This window comes from Phasianus colchicus, chromosome 6 (assembly GCF_987193195.1).
Source record: "Phasianus colchicus chromosome 6, bPhaCol1.hap1.1, whole genome shotgun sequence".
NCBI lineage: Eukaryota > Metazoa > Chordata > Aves > Galliformes > Phasianidae > Phasianus > Phasianus colchicus.
The window spans coordinates 15,062,979-15,079,660 of NC_143441.1; the positions used below are offsets into that span (position 1 = coordinate 15,062,979).

A 16,682-nucleotide genomic window follows, 5' to 3' on the forward strand; every position below is an offset into this window, starting at 1 on the left:
AGTGCTAAGTTACTTGTAAGAAGAATAGGAACCCAGGAAAAATGAAAATTTTAGAAATGTGAAGAAATTGATGTACATTATAATACACAAATTAAAAACAGAACATGGATGTACTGAGTAGCCACATACGAGATGCACAGTTCTTTCAAGAGGTAAGAAAAACTGATGGTTGAATCCTGGCTTGAAGCTTAACATTAGGCCTCCAAAGAACTGAATTATTGGCAAAAACACAGGTAAGGTAGCAGCCCTTTCAGAAATGCATCACAATCAAAATAGAAGAAACTTCCAGAATTCCTGGTGGTATTTTTTGCTTGTTTCTAAGCTATGATGAAACCAAATCAGCATTTGTCACAAAAAGAATAGTAGCTTAACTAGCAAGTTAGTAAATGGAAAGCAAATATTAAAGGCAACTGAATAAATAGTTGCCATTGAAAAACAAATACTACTCTAAAGACAGTATTAGAGTTCTGAAAAAATTCTTCACACACTGATTATAAAGAAAACAATGAATGCTGTAAGCCAGCATTACACATTCCAAAATAAGGGCATGACATCTAGTGGTCAGACATTTTAAATGCATTAAAACAATGCTGTAAGAGCACTCTTACTGTAGTGCTTAAAGGAAAGAGCCTGAAGTCATCATCAGTGATATATATTTACAATTTGGAAACAAATATTGGTGACAGGGAGGGGAATAATAAAAATTAAAAAAAAAAAAATCAAAGGTATGTATTACTTGTATTCTGTGAATACATACAATATTTTCCTGAAACTTCAGAAGGGTGTTATTAGTGGGGCCCAATAGATCTCAAGTCTTAAAATATCAAGTTCTAGAGTGACATATGAAAAAAGTAATTCCCATTTCAAATGGGGCCCCACCATTAAAACAGACATACTTTAACACTGTTAAATACGATACTTCAAATATTGAGGAAAGCAGACTAAATTGCAACCTTTAACTGATCTCAGAAGTATTGAACACCTGGCTTACTGTTGTTCTCCCTCAGCTGTGAATGCAATGGGATTTGAGTTGCACTGTGACATGGTGCAAGCAGAGACAAGGAATCTGGAAGTTCAGTGCCTGGGAAATAAGCCACATCTTCTCCTTTAGAAACTCTTTGTGGAAGTATCTTGATCCTACCCCATATTTTGGCTCTGTACAACTTTCCTGAGCTATTCAGTTCAACACTGCAGAAATAACTTTAATTTGCATGGCTTGACAGAAAGAGGTACATAGAATTTATCACATCTACAGTATGAGCTCTCAACTACTGAAGATACTTAAATTTATATTTTCATTTATCTACTTTTAAATTTGTGGGACATTCAAACATCATAGAAATAAATATTTTCACATAGCTAAAGTATAAATATATTGGACAACATGCTCACTGATATACCCATTTCTAGATTTCCCGTCAAGCAAAATTATATTAGTTTCTTATTACTTATGTTCCTCTAGTTGACACTGTATAAGAAAGTGAATCAAGTACCAAAAAAAAATTTCATCTACTTAAAATCACTTCGACAATTCACCTTCCATGTATGAGTAATACACTCCCACAAGTGAGAGTGTGATAAGCATACAGCAAAAGAAAAAAAGAAAAAAAAAAAACAAAAACCTTATTATTGGCATTACCCTGAGATTCCATGTCAGAAAAGCCATTCTGTTAAGGAATGAGGCATTACTAAGGCCATTCAAAAGACTCTTAGTCACAAGACTAAGGTAAGTGCAGAGAAGACAGAAGAAACCAGAGAGGAGGCGAAGAGAACCACCAGTATCTGGTGTACACCACAACGAGACAGAAAGTGAGCAGAACCACATTGCTACTCTACAAATATTTTCCCCTGAAATCCCAGATAGCACCTTCACTTACAAAGCTGGCTATGCTCAGTGTTGTATGACCAAGTCATGAGCAAGACAAGGATCAGACAAGCTTTTCTAAGTTAGCTATACAGAAAATACATTAGTAAGAGAGGGGAGAAAGCATCATTAAAATAGCGTTATTCAGAATTCCAATCAAGTTTCCATTCACCTACAGTTGACAGCAAAAATTGAGAATAATTTCTATCCAACAAGTTGCAATTCTGTCTGTAGATAGATCATCTCACATTTTGAATATACCAAAATACCACTATCCACTTATTTGCTCTTGAAACCTTGAAATAAGCAGTAGAGTTGCTGATGGAGTTTTACCTCTGCTTGGTAAAGCCTGGATCAGAGGTACTTTAAAAAGTAGATACTAATCCCAAAATGCTACAGTGAAAGTAAATACACTCCTTTACATTCATTAAAATGCAGCTTATTTGTTTTAGCTGCTAAAGATGCATTTCTTACTCAGTTCTGAGGGAAGGACAGGAGAAGGGTCAGTGCCCTGGAATCCTTACACAAAGCTGCATAACTCAGCTCAACTGTCTCTGTAAGAGAGGGGGTGTCTCCAACAGTGAGACCAGATGTGTCTGATGATCAGAACAGATGGATGTGAAAATTGAAATAAAGACCTGAATCATATTGCCTTGGAGTTCTTGTTGGTGGATGGCTCTGGAGACTCTGGAGGAACACTCCACAGACATCACGTGTAATACACATAGAGTTCATTTTGCTACCAGTGCTTTAAGTAATCACTTTCTCAGAAAAGTATTATGGAAAAGTATACAAAAATCATCAGGACTACTGATCACAGGAACAATTTTGCTTCTCTTGTAAGGTGGCCTGGACAGCTTCCTCATAATCCTAGCTGCAAGATACGCTACAGCCAAAGGCAAAAACACAATAACTCCTTTAAGAAAGATTTTATTTACAAGAACATGCATGTCTTTATAGAGAGAAGGAACTGAAGTTTCTGGAAGTAACAAATACTCTTATTACTAAATCTATGAATAAGTTGGGTGAATTATCAGAAGTCATATCAGGCATTTGGCAAATACTTTGTGTCCAGCAGGAAGGCCAAAAAGTTCACACTGTCTCCATTCACATAAAATTCCTTCATCCAGTCTAAATCAAATGGGAAGTTATTGAAATTGTCAACACTGCTTCACGCTTGAGGGCACATCTGACCACATTTTACATCTGACCTCAACTTGAATGATCTTCTGAAAGTACAAAGACAACGTGTTGTTTTTCCCACCCAGGTACTTATTGGAGACATAACACAGATAGCATTTTCAGATTTCCCTTAAAACTGTAGTCTAAAAATATTAGAAATTAAAACTTAAGAAGGATAGCTATACTTCGATTAGTTTTTAAAGTATTCAGTAACGTAACTATGTATTTCCCTTTCTTGTTCAATTTTACTAATCTGAAACCAAACTCTGCATACAATATATTTCTCAGGCATACTTTTATTTATTTAAAAGCAACTTTTGTAATCTCAGCTATCAAACTTCCAGTTCTCAGACACGCATGCTTTTATAATTATTTACCTACATATATGAACAAAGCTATGCTGTGCCTTGAACACTCAAAACGGCAGCAGTGCAATAGTTTTCAGTGCACACACCATATATTGAGGCTTTCCAACCCTTGTGTAGCATTACTTTACATTAGCACTCTGCCATTTCCATCAATAAGAAGTAAGCACTAGCTAGACTGAGTAATATAGCAAGTGCCATGAAATGCATTACTGATTTACTGAAAATAAAGTAATAACATCTTTCAGAGAAATACACATCTTCAAGGAAGAAGTATTAATAAACTTAACTGGAGAAAGAGAAGATTACAGTTGACAACAGACACAGAACATATTCTCAAAGTATCCATAAGTTACTTTGGAATTCTAAATGTAAAATAGGACAATATTTCATATTTGATTTGCTCTGGCACAAATCCACACAAACCAGAGTGCAGGACTACCCAATATGAAGTTCTTAAAAGGAAATTACACCCACAGTCTAACTCCTGGCAAGGACTCAAAAGCAGTTGAAGCAACAGTCATGCAATAGCTTTATGGTAAATATCAGACATTTTCATTACTATGTACTGACAAAAAAGCGCATACTAATGTTCTGAATGCCTATTTAAAAAAAATTGTATAATCATAAGAATTGGGAAGGAAAATTATCTGAGTTTCTCATATCATTTTTAAGATCCTTTAAGACTGCCAGCAAGTACTACTAGGAAAAAAAAAATTTTTTTTACTTAAAAATCAAATATTTCACGTGGAAGAACTTGGTCTTCCTATGTCAGCCACAGATCCACCTAGCACAGAAGTTCAAAATAGTAAAAAATACTGCCAGAGAAATGCCTTTTTGGGAGAACACACAAGTCCAGACTGTTCCTCCCAGTGCATTCCTACAGCATCCACTAATGCATCATGAATATCAGAAGATGCTTCTTAAACTAGTTCTTGTAATTATAAAATCATCATCTTGTTTATGACAACAATCCCATTTTGAACCAGCTACTTGAGTTTACAATCTCCAGAAATTCAATGCATAAAGCATTTTGTTTTACATTCACCTTCCAGTAATTGGATTGGTGTATAGCTTTAACACTGCATGATTTTTTAAACAGCTGTGTTCCCATTATCCACTGCCTTCATGATGACAGAAAAATCAGTCACTCTGCACTTTCTTCCTTCCCTTCAAAATAAAGCTTTAGTCACGCTACTCTATTATACAGCTGCTATAGATATACAGATGTGTGCAGAGATATTCAAAAAAGGATGAGATGTTGTACTGAGGGACATGGTTTAGTAGAGAAATACTGATGGCAGGTGGATGGTTGGACTGGATTATCTTGGAGATCTTTTTGAACCTTGATGACTCTGATAAATATGGCCTATCTGAAAGCATACATTAACTTCAGTTATAGAGTCTACTTTGTATTTATTCTTTTAAAAAGAGTTTGAATCCACTTCTAAAAATACAGTTCAACTTCCCAACATTTGAAACAAGAGCTTGGAACAGTCATTAATGTTATGTTGCAACCCGAACTCTGGAACAACAACTAAGCAAATTCAAAAAAAAACTGTTGAACCTACACCACGTAACAACTATCCATTGCCAAACTAGAGCAAAGTGAGTATCAGAAACTACCCCATACAAAACACACCCTCACAAATAATCTTTTTGAGAAATCCGAACACATTCCCATTGCCATCATCTGTTACAAGGAACACATTAGACAGAAGAAAAGCAATACTTATCTTACTTTGAAAGCTCTAGAAATGAATGCTATATATGATAAACATAACACACACACACACACACCATCTTTATCCAAGTTTTATAGTAAAAAAAAATGTATCAACATAAAACAATTTCAATCTGCTACATTTAAGAAGTTAGTTATTCAACATCAATTATACTCCTACAGTTACAGGACATTAACTATTTATTTTTTGACATTAGGAATTTGCATATTGTAATTTAAAAGTAACACCAAAAATACAGGCAAAGCTTAAATGATCTTCCCATGATACAGTTTCTATCTGCAGTTGTCCCTATGGGCATTCAGAAATCCTTACAATAAATCCAAAAGACACACTAATACTAAAATCCAATCATACTATGACACATGTTAGTTGCATAATTTTGCTCAACTAAGAATTACCTTGCTTCATCCAACCCTAAATAGCACGATAGAAAGCACAGCAAATGAGAACTTGCTCAAACACAACAGCTATAAAACAGAAGCAAAGACACTACTTACCTTCAGAAGGCAGCAGGTATGCAAAGATCTCCAGCAAGAGACCCTTGCCCCCACTACCAAACCTTAAGTGAGGTCTGGAAAGATCCTGACTCCATCCCTTCTGCTCACTCAGGTACACTGCTTGCACCTGAGTGCTCCTGGGTTGGCCCTGCCTACCTACCAGGTGCTCAATCACTGCTTCAAGCCATGACTTAGCATTTCTGCTACACTCCAAAACAAGCAACAGTTATAATTTCAATGAACAGAACATTCATTAGAAATAACAAACAAGATATATGTTTTGTAATTTCAACACTCTTAAAATTACTATAAAAGAAAAATTCACAGAAGAAATCAGAAAGTATTTACAGTCCACAGCAAAAATCAATGCATACTGTTAGCACTACATTTGGCAATCAAGAGCTAACCATTGCTTCAAGAAGTGCCACAGCTGTTTAGAATCAATGCAAACAGGCTTGGCAATTGTAAGGCAGGAGACACAACCAAGCACTATAAAAGCAGTGCTGTAAGAACCGTTTCAGAGAATGGAGTGTTTGGTTTGAACTTCTCTGGAGCAATTAGTAGAGTAACTGTCTGAGAGCACAGAATGAAGGTTTGATGGAATTCAGCAAACTAATCTGCAGATAAGATAATAGCACATTTCTTTAGAGAGTAAAATAAACAGAAAGCCCAAAGGAATAGAAAACTTTATGAGAAATGGAGGGAGCTGGCAGACTTGAGTCTATGGAAAGGATATGATTGTCTTGCATACATCCATTGTTTATTTATGCTTAAAGAACAAGACCTGGGTCATTAGAGAAGTTGTGTTTGCCCAAAGAGATGCACTAACATGAAATGTTTGTTGCAGTTTTTTGTTTGTTATTTTCCAACTCTTACTTATCAGGCTAAGGCATATTTGGGAAAAGAGCACAAAGTATTTCTACACATATAGAGTATATCTCAAGAAAAACAAAAGAGAGCAGTTAAATTGCGTTATATGTAGTATTATCTTGGTCATCTGCACAATTTCAACAAAACTATTTTCTAGAGGAACACCTGGATGAGTACACTCGCTTCCATTGTCATGGATGGAGTTCATCCTTTTCATAGAAGCTCATCAAAAATCAAATATTTATTCCAATATAGCCTAATATTCATACCACAATACCATGCCTGATCTACACAAACTTCTACAATATTTTCAGACAGACATTACTGCCAACTTATGACGAAAAATACTCTGAAAAATACTTAACTCCAATCCCATACTTTGTTTAGATCATCATTTTTTAGCTGGAGGAAAGTCAAGTTTTTGATAATCCTTCAAGACAAGTGTTGAACCATATTATATATTTTAAAAATCACAGTAAGTACAACAGATTTTTATAAGGAAAATTTGCTTGTTAGTAAACTTATGTTTGAATATTTTTTATCATTCAAAAGTCATATCTTGTAGCAAAATCATTTTATCTCAACACTAAGCAAGAATACCAACAAACTGACAGTCACAAGTTGTATGGCAGATTGCTTCACCTACTTCTCTGTAAGCCAAAGAAAGCAGAATAAGAAAAATACCAACGTGAAGGAAAAATAGAATCATGTAAAATGTATGTCTGCGTTTCTTAATTTTTACCTCCAAAAGAGTATAAAATATTTATAATTTATATTATGCAAATTTATCTAATCTGATTTCTCATTTAAGAGAAATTCTTTCAATTTACTGAGTTGGGAACAAAAGTCAAGCCAGAGGTAAAGTAGAACTGTTGAGAAAGAAGAGTTTTAATTGCACAAAAATGCTCTAGCCAACAGCTGTAGCAGTATGTACTGGAAGGCTTTCAATTTAGAACCATATCCTCTTATTTCTTCAGTTCATGCATGTCAATCAGTATTTCTGGGAAGAATAAATGTTTTGTCAGCTTTATTCAAGAAAGCTGACTTCCTTTCTCTGAAATACACTGGTCTAGATAGAACTCCAAGGTGAATTTAATAACTAAAAAAAAAAAACAAACAGAAACAATCTTTCAGCTTCTGTAACATAAAACAGGGACAAGGACTCCAATGCCACTTTAATGCTGAGATGCACAAAATCTAGACTAGATTTCAAGAAATATAATAATATTCCTACTTAAGTGCTGCAAGGTAGGTCCTTAAATTCAAACACAGAATTCCTCAGGACAGTTGAGAATGTCAGCATTATCCTATCTCCAGATGAAAAAGATCGAACTCTTCTGATCTTCTTCAAAACAAAGCAGCAAACTGCAAACTCTCACTTACTCGTTTTGTAAGAACAGAAGTACGATCTGCTGAAGAAAGCTTTATTATGGTCAAGATCTGAACACCTCCCAAAGTTTTAAAGTGCAAGATGATATTATCACCTTCATCATTGAATTCCAGCATTATGCCCTAAACCAAAGATAATTCTGCCCTAAAGGTATGCATTTGCACAGTATCAAGATAAAGCCACTAAAAGATATGATCAAGTTTTACTTAAAATGCACTCCAGTAATAAAAATAAAACTGCCCGGGCTTTTTTGTTTAAGGCTATAGGTTTGCAGGTAGATCAAGTGAAAAGGCTCCTTTACACAATGTAAACAAGCTGCAGACTTGTGCTGGGTAATCTAGATCTCCAGTAAGGGAAGAAAGAACTAAGGAATGTGCTGGACTGCAAAGCTACCAGAAGGCTATCAGAACACATTTCAGCAGACCAGAGATTAATCTGGTGAGTTACCTTGATGATACACTGTTGTTATCTCAATTTTTAGACGTTAACTAGATCAGAGGATCATGAAAATACAGTGATGAAGGATTTAAGACATTATTTTTTGAATTTATAGAAATCAATATTTTCCAAGAGCTGCAAGTCCTGAAGATCCTTACCCTGTATTTTACATTTTAATAGAAAATGGTTTGGAAATAACAATACTCATGCAATGTAAAGACTTATCATAAGACAGCTTCTAAATAAGATGACAGAAGATACTATACTGCTTATCCACAGGTAATTAAGCTACAGTAAAATTTCAAAAATAAGAAAACAGCCATACAAATAGTAACTGTAGTGTCAAGCAACAAAAAGAACAGTTTAAAATGAGAAGCTGTCAAAGCAAAATGGGATTTTCATGGATGTATCATTACCTCCTTCTTCTGCAGTAATCACTGAAGCTACCAGGAGGTAAGCCATAGCCTTATTTTAGGAGACACTTGGCAGACATTAAGCCAGAGTTAATACTACACTGATAATAAAAAATTGACTTCACTTGTGAATTTCTCAAACAAAACAAACATCATAACAAAATCATAAACTGTTACATTTGTTTCTTTATCATAATGAAAATATCTGACTCAGTTTTCTCTGACCCATTTGCACCTAATTGAACTGCAGAAAAAAAACTGCACGCATACACCTGGCTCCACTCTCCTTGACCCATTTCAGAGCTGACTACCAGTGGGGAAGGATCTCTTCTTGTGATCCACTCTGCTGGAGTTTCATAAGTAAGCCCAGGATACAGGTAAGCGTTTTATCTATTCTTTTATTGTTATTATAATCTGCTTAGCCTAACTCTCTTGTTTATTTCATAACAATAACATTTCAATATTCATTGATTACACACTTGACGAGCCAGGCCAAACATACTAAAATTTACATCACGTCCTTTCTTTGGAATTTCTATAAATGGGTCGGGGGGAGAACGCTACCCTCCTAGATAAAATGATTCCAGGGCAGATCTCAGGATCTGTGGGATCTCCCTATTATGAACTAGCGATTATCATTGAACAATGGGGTCCTCTATGTGTTATGGGAAATACCTCCCCACATCGCATGGCAGATTACTTTCAGGGACTTAGCAAAGATGTATTGATCATGAAAGAAAGACAATTAGCTGCCTCCACGGTGGCATGGCCACTGTTAAATGCTTTAAATCATGCTGAAATGAGAAATAATACTTCAGAGAATGAAAACCAACTTTTGAAAGACCGTATTGAAAACTTAGAGCAAGAACTTGGCATATTAAGAGGAAAGAAACCAATTCTTCATCTTCCAATAGATCAAATTCATAACATTTCAATAAACAATGACCAGACTCCTGAATCAACGGAATTCATTGATCAGGAAAATAAAAATCTAAATTAGATCTCGAATCTCCAATTTTGACAGATCCACTAGAAGTCCGTCCTCTTATAACTCAGAAAACAAAAAAAGTACAGGACAGACCAGCAGAGGTGCTGCCTGATCAGTGGCCCCCTGCCCAGACTCATTTGCACGTAGCAGCCCGGCCATACACGGCAACAGAGTTGATGGATTTAGTACAGCGATTTCGGCAGAAGCCTAGAGAAAGTGTGTCAGCTTGGTTATTAAGACTGTGGGATTCTGGGGCAGAAAGTGTTTGTTCTAATGTCCGAATGTTGCGCCTTGTCCACAATTCGGACATTAGAAGAAGCCAAGGTCCTGCTGGTGACTAAAACCAAAATGCCGGCTACTTGAGCTCCTCAATCGGGACCCATAAGGGTCTCCCAAAAACAAATGTTTAATGACTTAATTTGGGCTGGGGTCCAATTTGCTAAGATTGACCGCCAGCCCAACCATGTCCTTCTCCAGCTTTGGAGACATCTAAAGGACAACCAAAAATTTCAGAACTACCCTAAGAAACCAAGGGTATGGGTTATAGAGAGAATACCAACAACGACATAGAATCTAGAAGATTTCATTGTCCCTAATAGAAAAAAAAAGCCGCCTCAGGTGTCTCGGGACACAGTGTCTGAGCCACCAGAAGAAAAAGAATTGGCCGTAGCACAGTTCATGCCGTGACGAGGGATGCTAGTCCCTCCAGGGCTTCCAGACAGGACCAGAGGTCCTATGTAGAATTAATGACTTATTGGTCGCAAAAAAATATTCAGAGAGTTATGGCATTAGTGGACACTGGAGCAGAAACATCAATTATCTACAGAGATCTGACCAAATTTGATGGAGACAGAGTGATGACTGGTGGTTTTGGGGGACAGACTATTCCTGTTACCCAAACATGATTGAAATTGGGGGTTGGGCATCTCCCACCCCGGAAGTATAAGGTGTCTATTGCCCCTGTACAAGAATATATCCTGGGCATAGATATTCTATGGCTCTCTAGACAACTATGGGAGAATTCAGACTTTGACAGAGATATATCAGTACCTGGGCGGTGCAGGCAATATTAAGAAGCCATGCAAAACATGGGCCTACTTGCCTGCCAAAACCGTGCTGGATTACTAATGTAAGGCAGTACAGACTCCCGGGTGGGCAAGATGAAATATTGTGAACAGTGCAGGAATTAGAAAAAGTGGGCATTATAAGACCTGCACACAGCCCATATAATTCCCCCATATGGCCAGTGCGGAAGTCGGATGGCATGTGGAGAATGACAGTGGATTACGGAGAATTAAATAAGGTCACACCGCCTATTCATGCAGGCGTACCCAGTATTGCCTCCCTAATGGTCACATTAAGTAGGGAGATAAAAACCTATCATTGTATCCTAGATTTAGCAAATGCATTCTTCAGTATCCCAATTGCTGAGGAATAGCAAGATCAGTCTGCATTTACATGGGGAGGCATGCAGTGGACCTTTCAGGTCCTGCCACAGGGGTACGTGCATTCACCAACATACTGTCCCAATCTAGTGGCGCGTGACCTGGCTGATTGGAAAAAACCTGATGATGTTAACCTGTATCATTATATTGATGATCTCCTGCTGACATCCGACTCACTGGAGGCAGTAGGGCAGGGAGCAGATTCATTAACCGCCTATTTACAACAGAGGAGATGGGCTATAAATCCCCAAAAGGTGCAAGGTCTGGACCTGTCTGTAAAATTCCTGGGAGTGGTTTGGTCAGGAAAGACCAAAGTACTACCCAGTGCTGTCATAGATAAGGTTCAGGTGTTCCCAGTCCCTACAACATCGAAGCAGCTGCAAGAGTTTCTAGGTATACTGGGTTACTGGCGCTCCTTTATACCTCACCTAGCGCAGCTGCTAAGGCCACTGTACAGACTCACAAAAAAGGGGCAGCTATGGGACTGGGGGAAAACAGTTTCTAATTACCATATTTAGAAGAGAAGTTGTCTGTATGATCAGTGTTTCCTTCAAGAAAATTTGCATTCTAAAGCAGTGTTTACCACCAAATTAGTTCTGGACAAGACCACTTCCTACCTCTTTTCATTCAAATGCATATTTGCCTCCTAGCAACGCTAAACAAATGGAAAAAGTGACTTCCAGAAATCTTCTGAAGTCAGCTGTAAAATTGTATGAAGCTTTAAATAGTCAGTTCTTTCTAGATTTTTGATGCTTAGAACATACGTGATGGATGTCAGTATTTTAGCTTCATAGAAAGAAAGGTTAGTAAATGTCCCTGCATGCAAATTGAGGGCAGTTGTTGGTTTTAACTCCCAAGTAAGGACAGTGTGAAGTAAAAACATCTACAAAAAATATGTAAATACAAATAAAAATTAAATACTCTTAATGTATAGAACAATTTAGCATTTTAACACATGTAGATATTATGAGCACAAAATATGCTTATCTCAGTTAAATCCAATCAAAGGTTTGCTATCAACTTTTCAACAATAGCAGAAAAAAGAAATCCCTTAATTTATTAATGACAATAAAAGCTATAATTCAGATGCTTTCCTAACTTAAGTTAATTCTACATCCACTAAAACAATTTTTTCTTACAAGGATTCAACAGTTGAACTAATACAGCTTCCAATGCAGCAGTGCTAGGAGTAAGCTACACGTATCTACTTCAATTAAAAAAACTCTTCTCAGCCTACAGACTCTGAGTAGCTTATTGCCAGGGCTAGTAAACTCATAGCAGGGCTTCTTAGGAAGACAGACGATAAGGTTTAAAAAAACAAACAAACTCCCAAACACTACATTTTTATGTGGAACTACAACTCTTACTAGCTTGCTACAGTTAGGATGAAAGAAAAGACCCAAGAACTGTGAACACAGCCCCATGCCTAACTCAGGGCACTCTGCACTAAGGTAAATTGCTAGAACTACAACAGCATATGCAGTACCTGCAGTATTAACACGGCACGATCACCTCAAATAAAACAGCACCCAAGCATAAAAGGCACTGGAGATGGCTACTAGTACCTGAGGGGGGTAGGGTGGGTTGTTTTCTTCGCTTAGTTGCTGAATAGCCTGTTCTCTGCTTAAGGGGCTGTTCTGTTGCCAGTCCTGAGCTTAGTAACTTTTAGCTTTGAGCCACTTTCTTCAATGGTAGTAGGGCAACAGCTGTTAGATAGAAACAAGACTCTGTAATCAGTTCAGAAATTAATTACACTTTTTTTCAAATATTTTCTTCAACCTCCTAGTTCTTCTCTTGCTACTCTGGAATTAAAATGATTAATGCAGACTGTAAGGCTCAAAAGCAGGATTTTTGTTTTGGTTTTTTTTTCAAAAGTATCTGTGAAGTATTTTTCACCTGTAGCTTGTTTTCTTAAAAGCATCACTTGAGTTCACCCCCTTGTACTACTGCACTTTTAGGGCTTTTCTTTCCTTTAGGGATTAAAAACACAGTGGAATTAACAGTGGGAAGTGTTATCACCTACAACCGGAAAACAAAATGGGCTTTTTTATTCTTAGCTTTTACACAAGTTTTTTTGTAGCCATAAAATCATCTAGCCACACTTCTTAATTATAATATTTAACAACAAATCTGGTAAAGTATCGAAGTATAGACATTCTAAATTATTTCCCTAATAACTTATGTTCTAACATTAAATCTTCCCTTTGATACACTTCTCAAAATATTGCTAACAAGCTCCCACTGCCTCAGTCAGCAAAAACATGAGGATTTAACTGCCTATATGCTCTGCTGCTTGGACTTACCTCTCACACCTGTTAAAGGCCTTGGTTTCCTCACAGATCTGTAAAGAATGAGCTGAGGAAATCAGGTGTTGAGGGGGAGGGTTTAGTTTCTTTCTGCCTTTATTTTTACCCCTGAAGCCAACTTCTGACTTAAAACAAATTCACAGTGCTGAAACCCTAATTTTGCTTAGCACACCTCATGGCTGTAGTTACCTTACCACCTCCCTCTGTGTAAAACATGCTTTACAGGCAGAACAACTTTTCTAATTCTGCAGCGCCTGAAGAATTAATGGCATGGCCTGATGTTTTGCACAGGTCTGTGTATAAGCTATTTCTCTTTGACGGACTTAAAACAGGAACTCCTAGCAAATGAAGTTGAGTAGGCTGACAACATTTGATGAGTTAATGAAAATATTGTAGAAATAGCTTCACTGCGATAGCTGTTTCAGTAAAAACCATGCCATATTGTTGGAAACTGTTCAGTCTTCAGTTCCAGAAATTTATCTTGAAAAAGAAATGAGTGACTCTTGTAAGGGAGTTTATTATACTTAATGCAGAAGAGTAAACCCGTAAGTAAAACTCAGCAAATGCCCTTTGTATTTAAAAGCTACAGATACTTCAGCAACAGTTATGAGAAACACATAGCAAGGATTTAATTTCATATATTAACATTCTTTCTTCTGCGTATTGTAATACACCCTTCTGTCCTACTGTGATGGTACAGAAGGATTGCAAAGACAACAGAAAGCCTGCTAAGGCTTTGCCTTTGTGTTTTATGATCCTTATGCTACTTCTTTATGATGTCAAGTGTAGGGAAGCATCTGAGAAGAGCTGAAGCTTATTTTTGCATTTGCAAGGATTTGCACTGAATGAAGAATAAGATTTATTTTGGACGCTAAGCTAAACTGAATCAATAGATGCAAAGCTTAAAGCAGCTTTTACATTAGCAAAAGTGAATCTAAATGTTTTTATGAGCGTGCTGATTTTTATAGCAAGCTTATTTTATTATAATTATAAAGAAAAACATTCTGCAGCACTCTAATTGTATGTTATTTAAATCCTACATTAGTAGGAATAGTCAAGGGAATTTAATAGGGTTCAGGGAATAAGCTGTTCCAAGCAAACATTTCTAATGCATCAGTGTTGCAGTTTAGTTGTCTTCTATGTCCTTAACATTTCTTAATCTTCTATTTATTTTTTTCCTAAAGAAAATCTGTCATGATTTAGTTTAACATAGTTTATGGTAAACAATTGTATGTTACTGTTGATTAGTGCTTTCTCATGAAAAAAAATAATTCTATCTGTTTGAGAATTTACTAGTCTTGACGCAGTCAAAAGAAGTGATTCTCCCTATTTCGCACTGATTTGGCCTCATCTTAAACACTGTGCAGTTCTTGCACAGGATATTAAGGTCCTTGATTGTATCCAGAGGTGGCAAGCTGGCAACAGGACTGGAAGGCATGTCCCATGTGGTGAGGCTGAGGACACTCAAGTTACCCACTCAGGTTACCCATTCTGGAACAGAAGATGACCTCATTGTTCTCTGCAACTCCATGAGGAGGGGATGTGGAGAGGGAGGTATTGGGATCCTCTCCCTAGGAACATAGAATAGGGGAAGGGCACAAAGCTGTGCCAACAGAGGCTCAAACTGCTTTAACTTTTGGTTAGCATTGAAGGGACCACGACTTCGGACTAGATAATCTTTGAATACCCCTTCTATCAAGATGGTTCTCAGCTGTGTTCTAGGTTGTTTCATTTCAGTGATAACAATGAAGTCCTCTTGCAGCAAGACCTGAGAAAGTATGATGGTTCTGTGTGGGTTCTGAGTCAGTCAGCTGGTTTTAAGTCTGTCAGTTAGATCGCTCTGAATCAGATGGATGACTGTGTCAGACAGCATTTAGGGAGTTTATAGGACTTCTGTATGAGTAAGAGGATTCTATGGGTCAGTTAGTCTAAGTGAGCCCACTCAAAGTCTGTTGGATAGATTCCTGTCAGTCAGTTGGTTCTGAGTTAATTAGTTGGATCTGAAGTGGTTGAGTGGTCCATTGCAGTCTGTCAGACAGTGGGGTCAAGGTGAGATGGTCTGTTACAAGTTAAATGGATGGTGTTGGATACAGTTTTAAACTGGACTGATGGTTGTCCAGCAGCTCTTAGTGAATTGAATGGAAGGTTCTGTATGAGCTCGGCAGCTCTAAGTGAGTCAGTCAGTTGCTTCTAGATCAGGATGTCAGTTCTGAGTGGATTGGATGATTTTAAATCAGACAGTTCTAAATCAGTCAATCATTCAGTTCTAGATTGGTCAGTTCAAAATACCTCCAACAGATGGTTCCAAGTCCGTCCCTGGGAGAGTTCTATATTGGTTAGTTCTAAATGAGTTGGTTGGTTGGTTCTATGTTGGACTGTTCTAAATATGTCATGAGATTGATTCTAAGTTGGTTCTGTGTCAGCCAGTTCTGAGGGTCCTACAGCCTCTTCTAAATTGGTTGATTTTAAATGAGTCACTGGGATTACTACAGGTGAGTAGGTCACACTGTTCTAGATGAGGCATTTGTTTGCTTTCTGAAAATAGCTATCAAAAGGATTTCCATTTTGGTGTGTATTTAGACTTCTTACTGTTGTGACTCCATTGCTGTCTACTTAACATAAACAGGCTGTCACAGCTTTTATCACACTGTCTAACTGGTTTGGAGCGAATCAAATGTGATAACAGCACCATTATTCATCTTTATCTGCACTACAGAGCTTTTCATAAAGCTGTGGTCTGTGTACCTTTTTAGGAACAGGGGGATAAATTTGACTCACAGAGTTCCCAGACTGCTGATTGCTTTGCTTCTTAGTGTTGCTAAGCATACTAAGAAGAATACTAGCAAATATCCTAGTCTAATAAGGACACCTAGTCATTTAAGGAGCAAATACACCACAGAGGCAGTAGTTGTGGGTGTGGCTTTTTTCCCACAGCGGTCTGCGTGTGTTTTGCAAAGCTCTGCTGATCAGCTGAGCTCTGTGTCGAAGTCACTTTTCCCTTCAGCACCAGCTAGCTCCATCACGTTCATTTCTTTCACGCCAACGTTCCCGCCGCCCTGCTATCAACCATGGGAAACCAAACCACCCGAGGCACCGCACCGGCGGTCCGGCGGCGGCCTTCCCGGCGTGCTCCGCGCCCCAGCTGCGTGCTGTGCTTCGCAGTCCTCCCGCACGCCTCC

At 37.6% G+C, this 16,682-nt stretch overlaps 1 long non-coding RNA gene and 1 pseudogene across 1 annotated transcript in view; one reads left to right on the top strand and one right to left on the bottom strand.

The window, feature by feature from the left end:
* The window catches only part of LOC149917445 (uncharacterized), a 56,174-nt gene extending 39,503 nt beyond the window's left edge, over window positions 1-16,671 (bottom strand). The window contains exons 1-2 of the long non-coding RNA XR_016467713.1: window positions 14,797-16,671; window positions 12,763-12,903 (exon numbers count right to left, since the gene is read on the bottom strand). This is a non-coding gene — a long non-coding RNA (uncharacterized LOC149917445). The remainder of the gene's footprint in view (window positions 1-12,762; window positions 12,904-14,796) is intronic.
* On the top strand, window positions 105-10,093 carry LOC149917446 (uncharacterized; annotated as a pseudogene).
* Window positions 16,672-16,682: the final 11 nt, after the last annotated feature.